Source organism: Lithobates pipiens, unplaced genomic scaffold (genome assembly GCF_037356315.1).
Source record: "Lithobates pipiens isolate NorthernLeopardFrog02 unplaced genomic scaffold, aLitPip1_a1.2 Scaffold_18, whole genome shotgun sequence".
Taxonomy (NCBI): Eukaryota; Metazoa; Chordata; class Amphibia; order Anura; family Ranidae; genus Lithobates; species Lithobates pipiens.
Window position 1 is genome coordinate 149,892,287 of NW_027507758.1, and position 18,856 is coordinate 149,911,142.

An 18,856-nucleotide genomic window follows, 5' to 3' on the forward strand; every position below is an offset into this window, starting at 1 on the left:
TCTCTCCTCCGTGTCGGTATTTTTCGTTCCGGCACCGAGGAGAGAGGTTCGGTGAGTTGCACCAACACACCACACATACAGTAGAACATGCCAGGCACACTCACACCCCCCCTTTACCCCCCGATCACCCCCCAATTACCCCTGCCCCCCCAGTCACAGTGACACCAATTGCTTTTTTTTTTTTTTTTTTTTTGCATTGGTGTCATTTGTGACTGTAATAACTGTTAGGGCAGTTAGGGTTAGCCCCCTTTAGTTCTAATGTGCCCCCCTAACCCCCCCAATAAAGGTTTAACCCCGTGATCACCCCCCGTCGCCAGTGTCACTAAGGCTGGGTTCACATTGCAGCGGTTTATGAGAACGAATGTGATTCGCACCGCACTGCAGTGCAAATCACATCCGATCTCTGTGCGATTCGAGTTCAGCCATACAGATAGTATGGCTGAATTCGTTTTTCTGATCGCTGTATTAGTGTCACAGGTGACGCTAGTTAGGCAGGTAGGTATTTAGGTTCGCCGCAGCTTTTTATAGCGCCAAGGACCCCCATATACTACCGCATAAAGCCCCCTGATTGCCCCCTAGTTTACCCTTTCACCAGTGATCACCATATAACTGTTACAGGTGACGCTGGTTGGTTAGTTATTTTTTTATAGTTTCAGGGCACCCGCCATTTATTACCTAATAAAGGTTTAACCCCCTGATCACCCGGCGGGTGTCATTTGTGACTGTAATAACTGTTAGGGCAGTTAGGGTTAGCCCCCTTTAGTTCTAATGTACCCCCCTAACCCCCCCAATAAAGGTTTAACCCCGTGATCACCCCCCGTCGCCAGTGTCACTAAGGCTGGGTTCACATTGCAGCGGTTTATGAGAACGGATGTGATTCGCACCGCACTGCAGTGCAAATCACATCCGATCTCTGTGCGATTCGAGTTCAGCCATACAGATAGTATGGCTGAATTCGTGTCGCACCCGCCGCAAACTCGCACGGGACCCTTTTTTTGGTCCGCAGCAGAATCGGATCGCATGGGTGTTCACACCATGCGATCCGAGTTTGCAGATCGCACTGCGATATGCGAACTGATCTGGGGGTGTCATTAACATTTCACTGACACTCCCAGCAGTTCGCATAGGGCAGTGTGAACTGCCGCCGGGAAGCATGTGATGCGGGAACCCGCCGCGGATTCGTGGCGTTCCCGCATCGCTCCAGTGTGAACCCAGCCTAATAAGCGATCGTTTTTCTGATCACTGTATTAGTGTCACAGGTGACGCTAGTTAGGCAGGTAGGTATTTAGGTTCGCCGCAGCTTTTTATAGCGCCAGGGACCCCCATATACTACCGCATAAAGCCCCCTGATTGCCCCCTAGTTAACCCTTTCACCAGTGATCACCATATAACTGTTACAGGTGACGCTTGTTGGTTAGTTATTTTTTTTATAGTTTCAGGGCACCCGCCATTTATTACCTAGTCTCACTAGTGTACCCCTAAATTTAGGGGTGTCTACTTTCCAAAATGGGGTCATTTGGGGGGGGTTTGTGCCATCTTGGCATTTTATGGCCTTCAAAACTGTAACGCCCTTAGAAAGCCTGAAGGCGGTGCTTGGTTTTCGGGGCCCCGTACGCGGCTAGGCTCCCAAAAAGTCCCACATATGTGGTAACCCCTGTATTCAGGAGAAGCAGCAGAATTTATTTTGGGGTGTCATTTCACATATGCCCATGGCATGCGTGAGCAATATATCATTTAGTGACAACTTTGTTAAAAAAAAAAAAAAAAAAAGTTTGTAATTTTCCCGCAACTTGTGGCAAAATATAAAATATTCCATGGACTCAACATGCCTCTCAGCAAATAGCTTGGGGTGTCTACTTTCTAAAATGGGGTCATTTGTGGGGGTTTTGTGCCATCTTGGCATTTTATGGCCTTCAAAACTGTAATAGGTAGTGAGGAGTGAAGTCAAATATTTACGCCCTTAGAAAACCTGAAGGCGGTTCTTGGGTTTCGGGGCCCCGTACGCGGCTAGGCTCCCAAAAAGTCCCACATATGTGGTATCCCCGTACTCAGGAGAAGCAGCAGAATTTATTTTGGGGTGTCATTTCACATATGCCCATAGCATGTGTGAGCAATATATCATTTAGTGACAACTTTGTGAAAAAAAAAAAAAAAAAAATTAAAGTTTGTAATTTTCCCGCAACTTGTGGCAAAATATAAAATATTGCATGGACTCAAAATGCCGCTCAGCAAATAGCTTGGGGTGTCTACTTTCTAAAATGGGGTCATTTGTGGGGGTTTTGTGCCATCTTGGCATTTTATGGCCTTCAAAACTGAAATAGGTAGTGAGAAGTGAAATCAAAAATTTACGCCCTTAGAAAGCCTGAAGGCGGTGCTTGGTTTTCGGGGCCCCGTACGCGGCTAGGCTCCCAAAAAGTCCCACATATGTGGTATCCCCGTACTCAGGAGAAGCAGCAGAATTTATTTTGGGGTGTCATTTCACATATGCCCATAGCATGTGTGAGCAATATATCATTTAGTGACAACTTTGTGTAAAAAAAAAAAAATTTAGTTTTTGTCATTATTCAGGCAAAAAAATAAAATATTCAATGGGCTCAACATGCCACTTATCAATTTCCTTAGGGTGTCTACTTTCCAAAATGGGGTCATTTGCACCTCAAGAAATGAGATAGGCAGTCGTAAACTAAAAGCTGCGTAAATTCCAGAAAACGTACCTTAGTTTGTAGATGTGACAACTTTTGCGCAAACCAATAAATATACAATTATTGACTTTTTTTTTTACCAAAGACATGTGGCTGAATACATTTTGGCCTAAATGTATGACTAAAATTGAGTTTATTGGATTTTTCTAATAACAAAAAGTAGAAAATATCATTTTTTTTCAAAATTTGCAGTCTTTTTACGTTTATATCGCAAAAAATAAAAATCGCAGAGGCAATCAAATACCATCAAAAGAAAGCTCTATTTGTGGGAAGAAAAGGACGCAAATTTTGTTTGGGTACAACATTGCATGACCGCGCAATTACCAGTTAAAGCAGCGCAGTGCCAAATTGTAAAAAGACCTCTGGTCATTTACCAGCAAAATGGTCCGGTCTGAAGGTGGTTAAGGCTTACCTGTAAAAGTGGGAGTTTGAGGAAATGGGGATTATTGCAGTGCCGATTACTCAAGTAGATAACGGTTTAGGAAAATATATAGTTTATTACAACATATCAAAAGAACATTATACATATAAATAAAGGCTTTCATTTAAAATTTGGGAAGCACATCAAAACTCAATGCAGGGCCAGAATAGTATGGGCCTCGGTATGCTGTCGGGCCAGGTCTTCCCTACATGTTTTGCCAAACCATTGGCTTCCTCAGGGGAATAGGACGTGACCAATAATTGAAAGATACTACAGGATAGAGAAACCAAACAGAATTTTTTTTTATAGCATAATTACAATGACTTCAATAAATCCCACAAAAGAAGTATAACATGCTGCATGGTATTAAGAGGCGACTTAAATCTGATTACAGTTTGTAAGGGCGCTCTGAACTTCAGGACCGAGCAAAAACAGATGTCTTTATGAACCAGAAAGTCTATAGTAGGATATCTTCCACACTTAGGGCTGCACTTATGGAGAGAAGCAATCTCTGAATAGGAAACAGAAAAACAAAGAAAAGGCGCCTCTAAGTGTAGAATTAAAAGCTGTTTAATTTCCCCAAAAAGGGTTAAAAACACTTACAAGATATTAATATCCATGTAGGTGGTCCGGGATGAATGCAGTGGTCACTGGTATATACCAGTTCTTTAGGCTGTGTGTGTCCAGTATCAGGGAGGTCCAGGGGATGCCAACGGGAAAAACAGCAGGGAGCTCCAAGAAAACTGACAGGCCAGCCCGCAATCACAGTCTCAAAACACGAGGATCCTGGAAGTGACGTCAGCGGCAGGAGACAATAACCAGCAACCAGCGTGGACCACAAACAGGAAGCAAAACAGGAAGCACTCATCAAAGAGGGATGCGTTTCGGAACATCTCATTGGTTCCTTTATCAACCTGAAGTGGCACATAATTGTGAAGTGGAAGGAAAATACTAAAGTGGAAACATTTTTTCTTTACAAATAAATATCTGTAAAATGTGGTGTGCATTTGTTTTCAGCCTCCTCTACTCTGATACCCCTACCTAAAATCCAGTGGAGCCAATTGCCTTCAGAAGACACCTAATTAGTAAATAGGGTCCACCTGAGTGTAATTTAATCTCAGTATAAATACAACTGTTCTGTGAACCCCTCAGAGGTTTATTAGAGAACTGTTGTGAACAGACAGCATCATGAAGGCCAGGGAACAAACCAGACAGGTCAGGGGTAAAGTTGTGGAGAAGTTTAAAGCACAGTTAGGTTATAAAAACATATCCCAAGCTTTGAACATCTCATGAAGCACTGTTCAATCCACCATTCAAAAATGGAAAGAGTATGGCACAACTACAAACCTACCAAGACACGGCTGTCCACCTAAACTGACAGGCTGGGCAAGGAGAGCATTAATCAGAGAAGCAGCAAAGAGGCCCATGGTAACTCTGGAGGAGCTGCAGAGATCCACAGCTCAGGTGGGAAAATCTGTCCACAGAATAACTATTAGTCATGCACTCCACAAATTGGCCTTTATGGAAGAGTGGCAAGAAGAAAGCCATAAGAAGTTCAGTTTGCAGTTTGTGACAAGCCATGTGGGGGACACAGCAAACGTGGAAGAAGGTGCGCTACTCAGATGAGACCAAAATTTAACTTTTTGGCCTAAAAGCAAAAAGCTATGTGTGGGAGAAAACTAACACTGCCCATCACCCTGAACACACCATCCCCACCGTGAGGTATTTTGCAAAGAAGAATGGGCAAAAATGTCACTCTCTAGATGTGCAAAGCTGGTAGAGACATCCCCAAAAAGACTTGCAGCTGTAATTGCAGTGAAAGGTGGTTCTACAAAGTATTAACTTGGGGTGGCTGAATACAAATTCATGTCATACTTTTCACATATTTATTTGTAAACAGTTTTGAAAACCATTTATCATTCTCCTTCTACTTCACAATTATGTGCCACTTTGTGTTGGTCTATCACATAAAATCCTAATAAAATAAATTTTGGTTGTAACATGACAAAATGCGGAGAATGTAGAGGGGTACGAATAGTTTTATTCAAGGCACTATAGATGAAATTATTATATTCTCTCTTGAGAAATGTTGATTGGGGGGGGGGGGGGTTACGATAAATATAAATACATAGGGGGTCCATATTTTGCTTTCAGGTCATTACAGGAGGAAATTAGAATTACGGTAAGCTCCTCATATGGAAAGGCTACTTCACAGTAAGATCTGTAAAAATGGAATAGACTCAGGAACTACTGTAGTTCTGGCCACCTCAGTTGACTGTTTTAAAAAGGAGCTGGATAAATCCTTATATGTGCAGAGAATTACTGGATATTAAGATTTATAGGTAATGACAAAATATATTGTTGAGCCAGGGAATATATTTCCTTTGGATGGGGAACAGGGAGGATTTCTTTCCTCTGCTGGAGAAAATTGAACCATGCTGTGTTTTTTTTTTGGGGGGGGGGGGGGCGTGCCTTCCTCCAAAGCAACTGTAGTTTTAGGGTTATTCATTTACATACTTGAATCGGAATCCTTTTTTTCAACCTATGTATATTTTAATGGAAAATAGAAAACTGCACTCTGAGATAATGGGAAGCAGCTGGCACTCACTTGACAAAACAGATAAAAAATAATAATAGTGCAGCACTTGTAGTTTGAAAAAAGATACAGTACAAATGAACAAATATTAGTAAAAATATTGTGACATAGAAAACTTTTAATATGCACACAAATGACAAAACACAAATGCAACAGTAAATGAATGGTGAATACCGTGCTCTGATCAATAAACAAAATAAGCAATGAATGATTCAATTTCAAATTGGACCCTAGATGATGTCCAATAGGTAGTGTATATTGATTGGTTTTCGCAAAAGCTATCCCGTCTAAATTTGTTTGACTCTACTGCACACAAGACGAATGGCGGGGGGGGTGGAGACTGGAGAGGGAGAGACCAAGTTCAGTCGGAGTGCGACTGGCGAGGGGGGGGGGGCATGGCTGACCTAGCAGGCTACTCTGTGTAACTGCAGGCAAGGAAGATCTTCTACACCCCCCAGGGAGGGATCAAAATGAGCTCATCTACTAGGCTGGCCAGGGTTGGTATTGCAGCCCACCCTAAACAGATCCTATTAACTGAACAGAATACTGCCAAACAGCCAATAATGGTGGAGAAATAATTTTACAGTTTTCTAAATACAACTGAAGAAAAAGAGATATGACCTGCCAAACATCATAGTGACAGAGCCTCCATCCCTATTATGTATATAAAAAAAGAAAGGAAAGTAGTGGGACTTTGAATGAGGAATGTCACTAATACAGAATATTGCATAGATCATTTGTATATAAATGTTTTATTAATCAAATGTAAATACATTGATAAATTCAATAATGAAATACATATTGTGGTCATAACATTGGTACACCATATGCAACAGAGCTGCTATAAAAACAAGGGAAGATACACATACATATTGATAGTTACGGTACATAGTACTCGATAAACTAGGCTTGTGCAATTCGTTTCGTAACGAATCGAAATTCGGCCGAAATTTGCATCTTTCAGACATTCGGATGCATCCAAATGTCTGAATAAAAAAATAACGAATAACAACGAATACGAAAGAAATATAACGAATGAATTTGAATGAATTCAGTAATTCTTTAAAGATCTAATGAAACAAAAGGTCAGCTCAAATTAAATCTTATAGTCCAATCAGCTAATTAATTTTGTGCCGGAGGATGGATTACTGGCAAAGTGCATTCCTGAGAACTGAGTGAGAAGGGTGTTGTGTTGTATTTGAGCCGAGGAGAAGAGATGTTGTCATTTTGTGTGTTAAAAGATTCAATAAACAAACGACTTTCCAAACTACAAATCATTATCACGAATGTCTATACATACATAAATAGCAAATTTCAACGAATACGAACAAATGAATTCGGCACTACGAAGAATAACGAATTATCCGAAAACGTATTAAGGTAACATAAGGAATATAACAGAACGAAATGATGTATTTCACGAATGACAACGAACCGAAACTAAACAAAATTTTCCGTTGTGCACAAGTCTACGATAAACTCTGAATATATAGAGGTATACAGTGCTGTAAAAAAGTATTTGCCCCCTTCTGGATTTTTTTTTTCTTTTGCATGTTTCTCACACTTAAATTATTCAGATCATCAAATAAATTTTCATATTACACAAAGATAACCCAAGTAAATCCAAGATACGGTTTTTCGATTATTATTTAATTTATTAAGGGAAAAAAGCTGTTCAAACCTGCCTGGCCCTATGTGAAAAAGTAATTACACCTCCCATGCTGAATCATGAATGAACTGTGATTAACCACAATTTTTTGGAAAGCCGAGTTAAATTTCACATGCCACACCCAGACCTGATTACTGTCAGACCTGTTGAATCAAGAAATCACATAAATAGAAGCTGTCTGACAAAGTGAAGCATGCTAACAGATCACAAAAAAATCCTCCAAGGGCATGACGATGACTCATCCAGGAGGTCATAAAAGAACTCAGAACAACTAAAGAACTGCAGGCCTCACTTGCCACAGTTAAGATCAATGTTCAAGATTCAACAATAAGAAAGAGACTGGGCAAAAATGGCACCCATGGGAAAGTTCCAAAGCTACTGCTGACCAAAAAGAACACAAAGGCTCATCTCACATTTACCAAAAAACATCTTGGTTATCCCCAAGACTTTTAGGCAAATATTCTGTGGACTGATGAGACAAAAATGTAACTTTTTGGAAGGTGTGCGTCCTGTTACATCTGGCATAAAACGAATACAGCATTTCATAACAAGAACATCGTACCAACAGTCAGACATGGTGGTGGTAGCATGATGGTCTGGGGCTGCTTTGCAGCTTCAGGACCTGGACGACTTACCATAATTGATGGAACCATGAATTCTGATCTCTACCAGAAAATCCTAATGGAGAATCTCTGGCCATCAGTTCGTGACCTCAGCTCCAGTGCGCTTGGGTTATGCAGCAGGACAATGATCCAAAACACAACAGCAGGTCCACCTCCAAATGGTTCAACAAAGCAAAATTTAGGTTTTGGAGTGGCCTAGTCAAAGCCTGGACTTAAATCCAATTGAGATGTTGTATCATGACCTTACATAGGCTGTTCATGCTGGAAAACCCTCCAATGTGGCTGAATTAAAACAATTCTGCAAATAAGAGTGGGCCAAAATTTCTCCACAGCAATGTGAAAGACTCATTGCCAGTTATCACAAATGTTTGATTGCAGTTGTTGCTGTCAACACCATGTTTGAAATCATCTCCACACATGTGGAATGTGTTTTGGAGATCGGGCATGCTATGTGGATGTTTTCTTGGGTGGGTCGGGGTTCCTTGCCTCAGCACCGGATTAGACATTCAGTTTGGGTTTCCATCTTCATTGATGCTAGCCAAGAATAGTGTTTTAGCCAACCTGTAAGTATAGACTCCCTTCTCCCCATGAAGTTTTTTTCTCCCCTTAGGGGTAGAACATATTAACTAACATTATATACCTATTTGTATTTACAGTTTCCTGATAAATGGCATAAGCCACGAAACACGTTGAGTTTTCTTGGGGGGCTCAGTCAAGTCTATCTCATTACCTATTTATTGGCCCATATATACACCTCCTATATATTCAGAGTTTATCGAGTACTATGTAATTATCAATGTATATGTGTATCTCCCCTTGTTTTTATAGCAGCTCTGTTGCATATGGTGTACCAATGTTATGACCACAATATGTATTTCATTATTGAATTTATTAATGTATTTGTATTAGCATTTGATTAATAAAACATTTATATATAAATGATCTATGCAATATTCTGTATTATTGACATTCCTCATTCAAAGCCCACTAATTTCCTTCCCTTTTTTATATTCTAAATACAACTGTTTAACCAGTTCCCGACTGGTGCACTCCGATGTACATCGGCAGAATGGCACGGGCAGGCATATTGGCGTACAGGTACGTCCATTTCTATTTGCCGCCCTGCCATCACGTGTGCACTGCTGCCGGCACGCTCACGTGTAGGCCGGTACCCCGTGAGTCCGGGCCACGGAGATACCCACGATCGTCCCACGGGGAGGCTGAACGGGGAGATGCTGTTGTAAACAGCATCTCCACGTTCTGCCTAGCAACAAGTGACGCTGATCTCTGCTCCATGTGATTGGAGCAGAGATCAGTGTTCACTAACACACAGCCACGCCCCCCACAGTTAGTAACACGCCCCTAGGAACACTTAACCCCTACACTGCCACCCCCTGGTTAACCCCATTCACTGCCAGTGTCATTTACACAGGAATCAGTGCATTTGTATAGCACTGATTGCTGTATAAATTACAATGGTCCCAAAAATGTGTCAAAAAATGTCCGATGTGTCCGCCATAATGTCACAGTCACAATAAAAATCACTGATCACCGCCATTACTAGTATATAAAAAAAATATTAATAAAAATGCCATAAAACTATCCCCTATTTTGTAAACGCTATAACTTTTGTGCAAACCAATCAATATTTTTTTTTTTTACCAAAAATATGTAGAAGAATACTTGTCGGCCTAAACTGAGGGAAAAACTGTTTTTTTATATATTTTTTGGGGATATTTATTATAACAAAAAGTTAAAAATAATGCGTTTTTTTCAAAATTGACGCTCTATTTTTGTTTATAGCGCACAAAATAAAAACCGCAGGGGTGATCAAGTACCACCAAAAGAAAGCTCTATTTGTGGGAAAAAAAGGACGTCAATTTTGTTTGGGAGCCACGTTGCAATTGTCAGTTAAAGCATCGCAGTGCCGAATCGCAAAAAGTGGTCTGGTCTTAAGCCAGCAAAATGGTCTGAAAGTGGTTAATGATCTTTTGGACAGACGTCCTGTTGCTAGGCAGATTAGACTTTTTTTTCTAATCTACCTAGCAAGTAGCAAGCAACAGCAGCACAGCTAGAGAAAAAAAATGAAATAATTATAGGTTATTTTTTATTTTTATTTTTTTTTCAACAAAGCTGGTGGTAGAGTGTTGCTCCAGGAGCCCCAATGGACAAGCCACTACTGATTCCACATACACAGTATGTAAAGAGACTGAGGCAGGCAATCCTGCCCTTAATCTATCCACTGCTATAAGTGCTCTAATTTGGGAGACTCTGAAGTAGGCACTGCGGCTTACGCGTTTATTTGCAAATGTGTGCAAAAAAAATCTGCTGTTTTAAATGTGATTTGTTAGACAGGCACAATTTGGATTTTTTTTGCTGGTTAGCTGGTAAGTATGCTGGGAAATCTTTGTGATCTAAATGGACAAACCATGTTATAGGCTTAAAGTTACTCTCCTCCTCTTCTCGGTTCCCCCAGCCAGTACTCTTGGCTACTCCCCCCACTGAGTGCCCACAAGAGCAAGCGGCTTGCTATAGGGGTGCCTGTGCAGACTCGCTCTCTACCCCTCACTCCCTTCTCATTGGCTATAATTGATAGCTGTCTCTGAACCTAAGAGGAGAGGAAGAGCACATTGCTGGATCGAGATCGGGCTCAGGTAAGTATAAGGTGGGGCTTGGGGGAAGCAGAAGGTTTTTTATCTTGCAGAAATTGCATGAAGCTAAAAAAAAAATCTTTAGAACCATTTTAAAGTGGACCAATGTCTAGGCCATGGTCTATAATTAATTTACTGCTTATTAAAATGATTCTAGAGGCTGAAGGTTTTTCTTAAAATTTTAAATGCTTGCTGACAGCCTCCTGTACTTATACATCGGCAGAATGGCACGGCTGGGCAAAGTAACGTACCTGTATGTTACTTTGAATTTCCCGCGGGCGGCGCATGCGTGCTCTGTGACCGCGCCCCGTGATGTCCGCTGAGTGCCCGCGATCGTGTCACGGAGCTGAAGAATGGGGAGATGCTGATGTAAACACAGCATCTCCCCGTTCTGTCTAGTGACAGGGCACTGATCGTATGCTCCCTGTCATCGGGAGCAGCGATCAGTGTCGTGTCACTGCTAGCCCATCCCCCCCACAGTTAGAATTGCTCCCCTCCCCCAGCCCTAGTGGTTCATTGCCAGTGAAATTTTTACAGTAATCAGTGCAATTTTATAGCATTGATCGCTGTATTAATGCCAATGGTCCCAAAAATGTGTCAAAATTGTGTGATGTGTCTGACATAATGTCGCAGTCACAATAAAAATAGCTGATCGCTGCCATTACTAGTAAAAAAAAAAAATTATAAAGATGCCATAAAGCTATCCCCAATTTTGTAGACGCTATAATGTTTGCAAACCAATCAATACACGCTTATTGCGATTTTTTTTTTACCAACAATATGTTGAACAATACATATCAGACTAAACTGAGGAAACAAATGTTTTTTTTATACATTTTTTGCTGATATTTATTATAGCAAAAAGTAAAAAATAATGCATTTTTTTTAAAAAATTGTCGCTCTTTTTTTGTTTATAGCGCAAAAAACAGAAACCGCAGAGGTGATCAAATACCACCAAAATAAATCTCTATTTGTGGGGGAAAGGGGACATAAATTTTGTTTGGGAGCCACGTCGCACGTCCACGCAATTGTCAGTTCCGAATCGCAAAAAGTGCTCTGGTCTTTGGCCAGCAAAATGGTCTGGGGCTTAAGTGGTTAATGCAGATTTATTAACTTAATGGATTTTCTGCATTATAGTAAAAAAAAAATACCTTCTTAGTGGAGCTCCCCCATCCCCCTTTAAACGTATCTGTGTCTGATCTCAATCCAGCGACGTGCATGAGAGCAGCTTCTCTGTCCCTCCCGAATCATTGGCTCCCTCTGCTGTCGGTCACAGCCAGTGAGGGGGGAGCAGGGGGTGGGACTGAGCCACGTTTTGGACAAACAGAGCCAGATTGAAAACAATCCTACATGAATTCCCTCAAAGTAAGCACTCTGCTATGGGCGGCACTCGGCAGGGAGGAGGTGCCAGGAGCAACGGCGGGGGACCTGAGAAGAGGAGCGGGTAAGTATAACATGTTTGTTGTAAACCCTTATTTTATTTTTATTTTTTTTATAAACAACAATCACTTTAAGAATATGAGAATGCCCAAATTTATATAACACAAATACATGTTCACGTCAAACAAAGTTATTCTAGATATGGAAGCGCATATGAAACTGTGTAATATAAATGAATTGAGATGCTGTTCTTCAGGTACTTATTCACACTTCAAGCTGATATAAAATTAGCTGGCACTGGAGCTGCAACCATTTCATAGCTTGCAGTGCTTCCGATTTTATAAATAAATGGTAAATACTAAAATCTTTACAATGAAACATTAACTTTATAGCCCTGACAGCTTGGCTGTGCTAACATTAGTCCTCTATCAGCTCAGTGAGTGCCATGTTTTTCTTCTCACATCTCCAAATGTTCAGTCCACATATCTTGTATTCCCTTCATATACTGATTTGGGGGTGAATGTTGAATTACAAGCAGGGATTTTCATCTGTTTTACACACGTTGTGTCTACTTTATCTTCCCTGGAGTAGAAACTGGGCTCAGCCCTTCCTAGTGTTCTTCTGAGTAGGGTCATTATATATTGTTGCAGGGAATGACAGAATGGTGTTAATGTAAAAACTTCATCCCTCCAAGTTAAATAACAGACGATTATGTTTGCCAATGTCCCCAGTGTTCCATAGTCATGAAAGCACTGAGTGTTTTACATATTATAAAGATCTGAGCAACATAACATTGGAATAACAACTAGAATGATTACATTTATAAAACCTTTATTTCTCCTATTTTACTTACTCAAAGTATACAAAATATAGATAGTGCACCCTTTAAATTCTACAGTATCTCACAAAAGTGAGTACACCCCTCACATTTTTGTAAATATTTTTTATGTGACAATACTTTGCAATGACGTAAAGTAGAGTAGTGAGTGTACAGCTTGTATAACAATGTAAATTTGCTGTCTCCTCAAAATAACTCAACACACAGCCATTAATGTCTAAACTGCTGGCAACAAAAGTGAGTGAACCCTTAAGTGAAAATGTCCAAATTGGGCCCAATTAGCCATTTTCCCTCCCCGGTGTCGTGTTACTCGTTAGTGTTACAAGGTTTCAGGTGTGAATGGGGAGCAGGTGTTAAATTTCATGTTATCGCTCTCTTTCTCATAGTGGTTACTGGAAGTTCACCATGGCACCTCATGGCAAAGAACTCCTCTGAGGATCTGAAAAAATAAATGTTTCTCTACATAAAGATGGCCTAGGCCAGTGATGGCAAACCTTGGCACCCCAGATGTTTTGGAACTACATTTCCCATGATGCTCAAATACACTGCAGAGTGTATAAGAATCATGGGAAATGTAGTTCTAAAACATCTGGGGTGCCAAGGTTCGCCATCACTGGCCTAGGCTATAAGAAGATTGCCAAGACCCTGAAACTGATCTGCAGCCAAGACCATACAGTGGTTTAACAGGAAAGGTTCCACTCAGAGCAGGCCTCGACATGGTTCAAAGAAGTTGAGTGCACGTTCTCAGCGTCATATCTAGAGGTTGTCTGTGGGAAACAGATGTATGAGTGCTGCCAGCATTTCTGCAGAGGTTTAAGGGGTGGGGGTTCAGTCTGTCAGTGCTCAGACCATACGCTGTACATGGCATCAAATTGGTCTGCATGGCTGTCATCTCAGAAGGAAGCCTCTTCTAAAGATGCACAAGAAAGCCCACAGTTTGAAGATGAGCCGACTAAGGACATGGATTACTGGAACCATGCTCTGTGGTCTGATGAGACCAAGATAAAATTATTTGGTCCAGACGGTGGCAAGCAGCTATGGCGGCAACCAGGTGACGAGTACAAAGACAAGTGTGTCTTGTCTACAGTCAAGCATGTTGGTGGGAGTGTCTTGGTCTGGGGCTGCATGAGTGCTGCCGGCACTGGGGAGCTACAGTTCATTGAGGGAACCATGAATGCCAACATGTACTGTGACATACTGAAGCAGAGCATGATCTATTCCCTGGGCCGCAGGACAGTATTCCAACATAACGACCCCAAACACACCTCCAAGACGACCACTGCCTTGCTAAAAAAGCTGAGGGTAAAGGATGGACTGACCAAGCATGTCTCCAGACCTAAACCCTGTTGAGCATCTGAGGGGCATCCTAAAATGGAAGGTGGAGGAGCGCAAGGCCTCTAACATCCACCAGCTCCGTGATGTTGTCATGAAGGAGGAACTCCATGCCCAAGAGGGTTAAGGCAGTGCTGGAAAATAATGGTGCCCACACAAAATATTGACACTTTGGACCCAATATGGACATTTTCACTTAGAGGTCTACTCACTTTTGTTGGCAACATTTAGACATGGTGGTTTAAACATTAATGGCTGTGTGTTGAGTTATTGAGGGGACAGCAAATTTACACTTTTATACAAGCTGAACGCCCACTACTTTGCATTGTAGCAAAGTGTAATTTCTTCAGTGTTGTCACAAGAAAAGATATAATAAAATATTTACAAAAGTTTGTGGGATGTACTCACTTTTGTGAGATACTGTATATGTAGCAGCTTTATTTTTTTTAACCACTTGCAACACTGTACCCTTATGGAATGTTATCCTTTTTTTCACACAAATAGAGCATTTTTTTGGTGGTATTTGATCACCTCTGGGTTTTTAATTTTTTGTGCTATAAATAAAAAAAAAATAACTTTTTTTAGTTTCTGTTAAAATAAATTAGCAAATTTGTAATTTTTCTTCTTAAATTTAGACCAACATTTATACTGCTACATATCTTTGGTAAAAATAACCCAAATCAGTGTAAATTATTTGGTCTTTGGCACCATAGCTTGTAGACTATAATTTTCACAATCGGCTAGACTGCCAAAAAGTCTCACACATGTGGTATCTCCATACTCAGGAGAAGCAGCAGAATGTATTTTGGGGTGTAATTCCACATATATCCATGGCATTTTTGAGCAATATACAATGACAACTTTGTGTAAAAAACAAATTGGAATTTTCCCGAAACTTGTGGCAAAATATAAAATATTCCATGGACTCAACATGCCTCTCAGCAAATAGCTTGGTGTGTCCACTTTCCAAAATGTGGTCATTTGGGGGGGGAGGGGGTTGTGCTATCCTGATATTTCAGGGCCTCTGACACTGTGATAGGTAGTGAGGAGTAAAATCATGATTTTACGCCCTTAGAAAGCCTGAAGGCAGTGATTGGGTTTCGGTGTCCTGTATTCGACTAGGCTCCCAAAAAGTCTCACACATGTGGTATCTCTGTACTCAGGAGAATCATCAGAATGTATTTTGGGGTGTAATTTCACATAGACCAATGCTATGTGTGGGCAAAAATGTTTTGAACTGTCCTGGCTTTTAACATCCAACATATAAGAACATAGAAGCTTATGCCACACATCACCCACTCTTCTAACCGCTTGAAGACAAAGCCCTTTCTGATACTTTTTGTTTACATGAAAAAATCATTTTTTTGCTAGAAAATTACTTTCAACCCTCAAAGATTATATATTTTATTAAAGCAGAGGCCCCACAGATTTTTTCTTTTCACAAAATTGCACATTTTTAGCAATTTTTCCTTTTTCGCTGTGTTTGTTGAGCTGTGATGTGATTTTCCAATAAAAGAAAGTGGTTTTCTGAAGAGTGCGGCAGTCCAGAGCTTGTTTTTCGTCTGTTGAATAGGTAATGACATACTCTTTTTTTGAAAAAAATTGGGGTCTATTAGACCTTAGATCTCTCCTCAGCCCTTAAAGAATCTGACCACACCAAGATCGGTGTGAGAAGATGCTTTCCCAATTTCCCAATGGCGCTGTTTATATCTGGCAAAACCAAAATCATGAAATGCTCGCAGCTTCTGGTTTCTTGGGCTATAGAGATGATTGGAGCTGTTCTGGTCTCTGATCAGCTCTATGTTCAGCTGGCAAAATCACCAGCTGCATTCTCGGGTTCCCCAGTTGGACCAGAGAGCCCAAGAAAACCATGGAAGGCTGCAGGGGGGGATTGTAGCCTCTAGCTCTAATTAGCCTCTAGGATTGTTTTTTTCATATTCAGAAAGAACGTTATTCAGTAGTTCACGCATACAGTACAAATATCCATATTCAAAAATAAAAATACAAAACAATGTAATACAGTGCCAAGTGGCCCAAGGACATAACTTACTGAAAAGCATTTGGATCCCCCCAACCCACCCCATCCACAACCTTATATTGTTATTCAATCCGTACACAAACCAATACATTATACCATATCCATACAAGCAGAAATATAGTTGTAGTGTTGTATTTATCTCACCCCAGAACCAAGCAGTCAGTCCATGACTAGATCATCCGGGGCAAGACCTGGAGTGTCCAGCCATGGCCCCCACAATTTTTCAAATTTATCAGGACAACCTCTATGCTGATATAATTTTTTTTTTCAATTCTCAGCGTATTGCCTAATGTGGTGGTCCACTCCCCGACCGTTGGAGGTGAGTCTGATTTCCAGTGGAGCATTATCAACTTGCGGGCCACAAAGAGCGTCCTAGACAGGGCCTCTCTGGTATGGGATTCCCACTCCAGTTCATCCAGCAAGTTCAAAATGCAGCACCTAGGGTCCCAAGGGACTGACACCCGAAATACTGTGCTCAGGGTGCCAGTCACCCCTGTCCAATAAACATGGATTTTGGGACATTGCCACATGATGTGTATTAAGTCTCCATGGTCCCTTTCACATCTAGTACACATGGGTGTCGGTGTAAGTCCCATAGAGTGTAACCTGTGGGGTGTATAGTAAATTCTCAGTATTGTGTACAGTTGTGTAAGTAGTAGTTTACCATTGCTGATTATCTGCATCAGATAAAACACACCCCTCCTCTGCCATCTCTCTTTATGCTGTAGCTTAGCTAATTCAGGATAAGACTCATTAGCCCATATAGGGCTATAGTCACTAATACCTGTTGCTCCCTGCAGATATTTGGTTTTGTTCCCTATTTTCTGTATTAAATTATATGTGGGGACATTTTTTGGGGGGGGTTTACTGAAGGCCAGTGCCTCAAGGATAGTTGGAATAGATCTCCCACCCACTGTGCGCAGCATAATGACCTCAGATGCGCTGGGGATTCTATTAGTGAGGTCTCCTTCTGGGACCATGGTGCCTATCAAATGCTGCAATTGAGAGGCCATATAGTATAGCCAGAGGTTTGGCAACGCTAGGCCACCTTCCACCTTTGGGTGTTGGAGATGTTCTAATTTAATCCTAGGGGGTCGGCCTTTCCATATTAGCTCTCGGAATATTGAATTTACTATCCTGAAGGTCTTTAATGGAATCACTACTGGGGAGTTGTGGAGCATGTATAGCAGGTGGGGCATAAGAATCATTTTAATAAGATTCACCTTGCCCGCAGCCAACATACATAACGTGTTCCAAGTCTTAGTCCGTGAGCGGAACCTGGTCAGCAGCGGTGCGATGTTTAAAACATTATAGTCTCTGTCCAAGGGGTCACCTTTATCCCCAGATATTTAAAAGAGAGGGCGATAGGGAGCTCTCCCACTCTTCCCCCCTGCTGTATTTGTGGTTCATCTAGTGGCATAAGTGCTGATTTGGACCAATTTATCTTAAGGCCTGAGAACTCCCCAAAACGGATCACTGTATCCATCGTGTTGCTAAGAGACTGTGCCATGTCACCCAGTAGAATCATTGTATCATCTGCATAAAGCATCACCTTTTCCTGCCTATCCCCATAGCAGAAACTTGTGATGCCTCTGTGCTCCCTGATCCTAATGGCCAGTGGTTCTATTGCCAGGGCAAACAAAGGGGGACAATGGGCACCCCTGCCGAGTCCCCTGACCAAGTTGAAATGACAAGGATAGCCTGCCGGCCTCCCTAATAGCCGCTGTTGGGTGGTGATAAAGCAGCCGCACCCAAGAGATATAACCGACTCCAAAGCCAAATCACCTCAGTATCTCCCAAAGGTACGGCCACTCCACACTATCGAATGCTTTCATAGCATCCAGGGACAAGAGAGCCCTCCTACCCACATTATCAGCCAGTGATTGCATATTGAGGAATAGTCTCCTGAGATTTATTGCCGTGGATTTATTCGGCATAAAGCCTGCCTGGTCTGCATGTATAACTGAGGTAATTACTTTGTTTGACCTTAGAGCTAACACTTTGACCAATATATTAATGTCGGATTGTAACAGTGATATCGGCCTGTATGAGGCCGGGTCTACTGGGTCCTTATCAGGTTTCAAAATTAAAACAATATTTGCTTCAGACATAGAGGGGGGTAAAATCTCCTCCTCCCTGGCAGCATTGAACACTCCAAGCAGCCTATGGAGTAATATCTCCGAAAATTACTTGTAGACCTCAATAGGAATCCCGTCCCCCTCCAGGGCCTTACAGTTGGGGAACCCCGCCACCACAGTCTGCAGTTCCTCAAGGGTGAGTGGGGCGTCCAATGCCTTACTTTGGGTACCTGAGAGTTGTGGGAATGGTATTTTGTCTAAGTAAGCAGCCAGCTCCTCAGAACCATACTGCAAGGTTGGGCGGTATAATTCCTCATAGTAGTCTGCTGGCGTCTGTATCACCCTATCAGAGGAATGAACCAGTTGTCCCTCTTTCATCCGTATAGTTCCTATAACTGGAGATTTCTGCTCAGAGTTAGCTATTCTGGCCAAAAGATGTCCAGTAACCTCCCCTTCCTCAAAAAAAGCTGTCCTCGAGAAAAATCTCTTTATTTCCGCTGAGGAGGTTAACAAGTGGTCATATGCTGA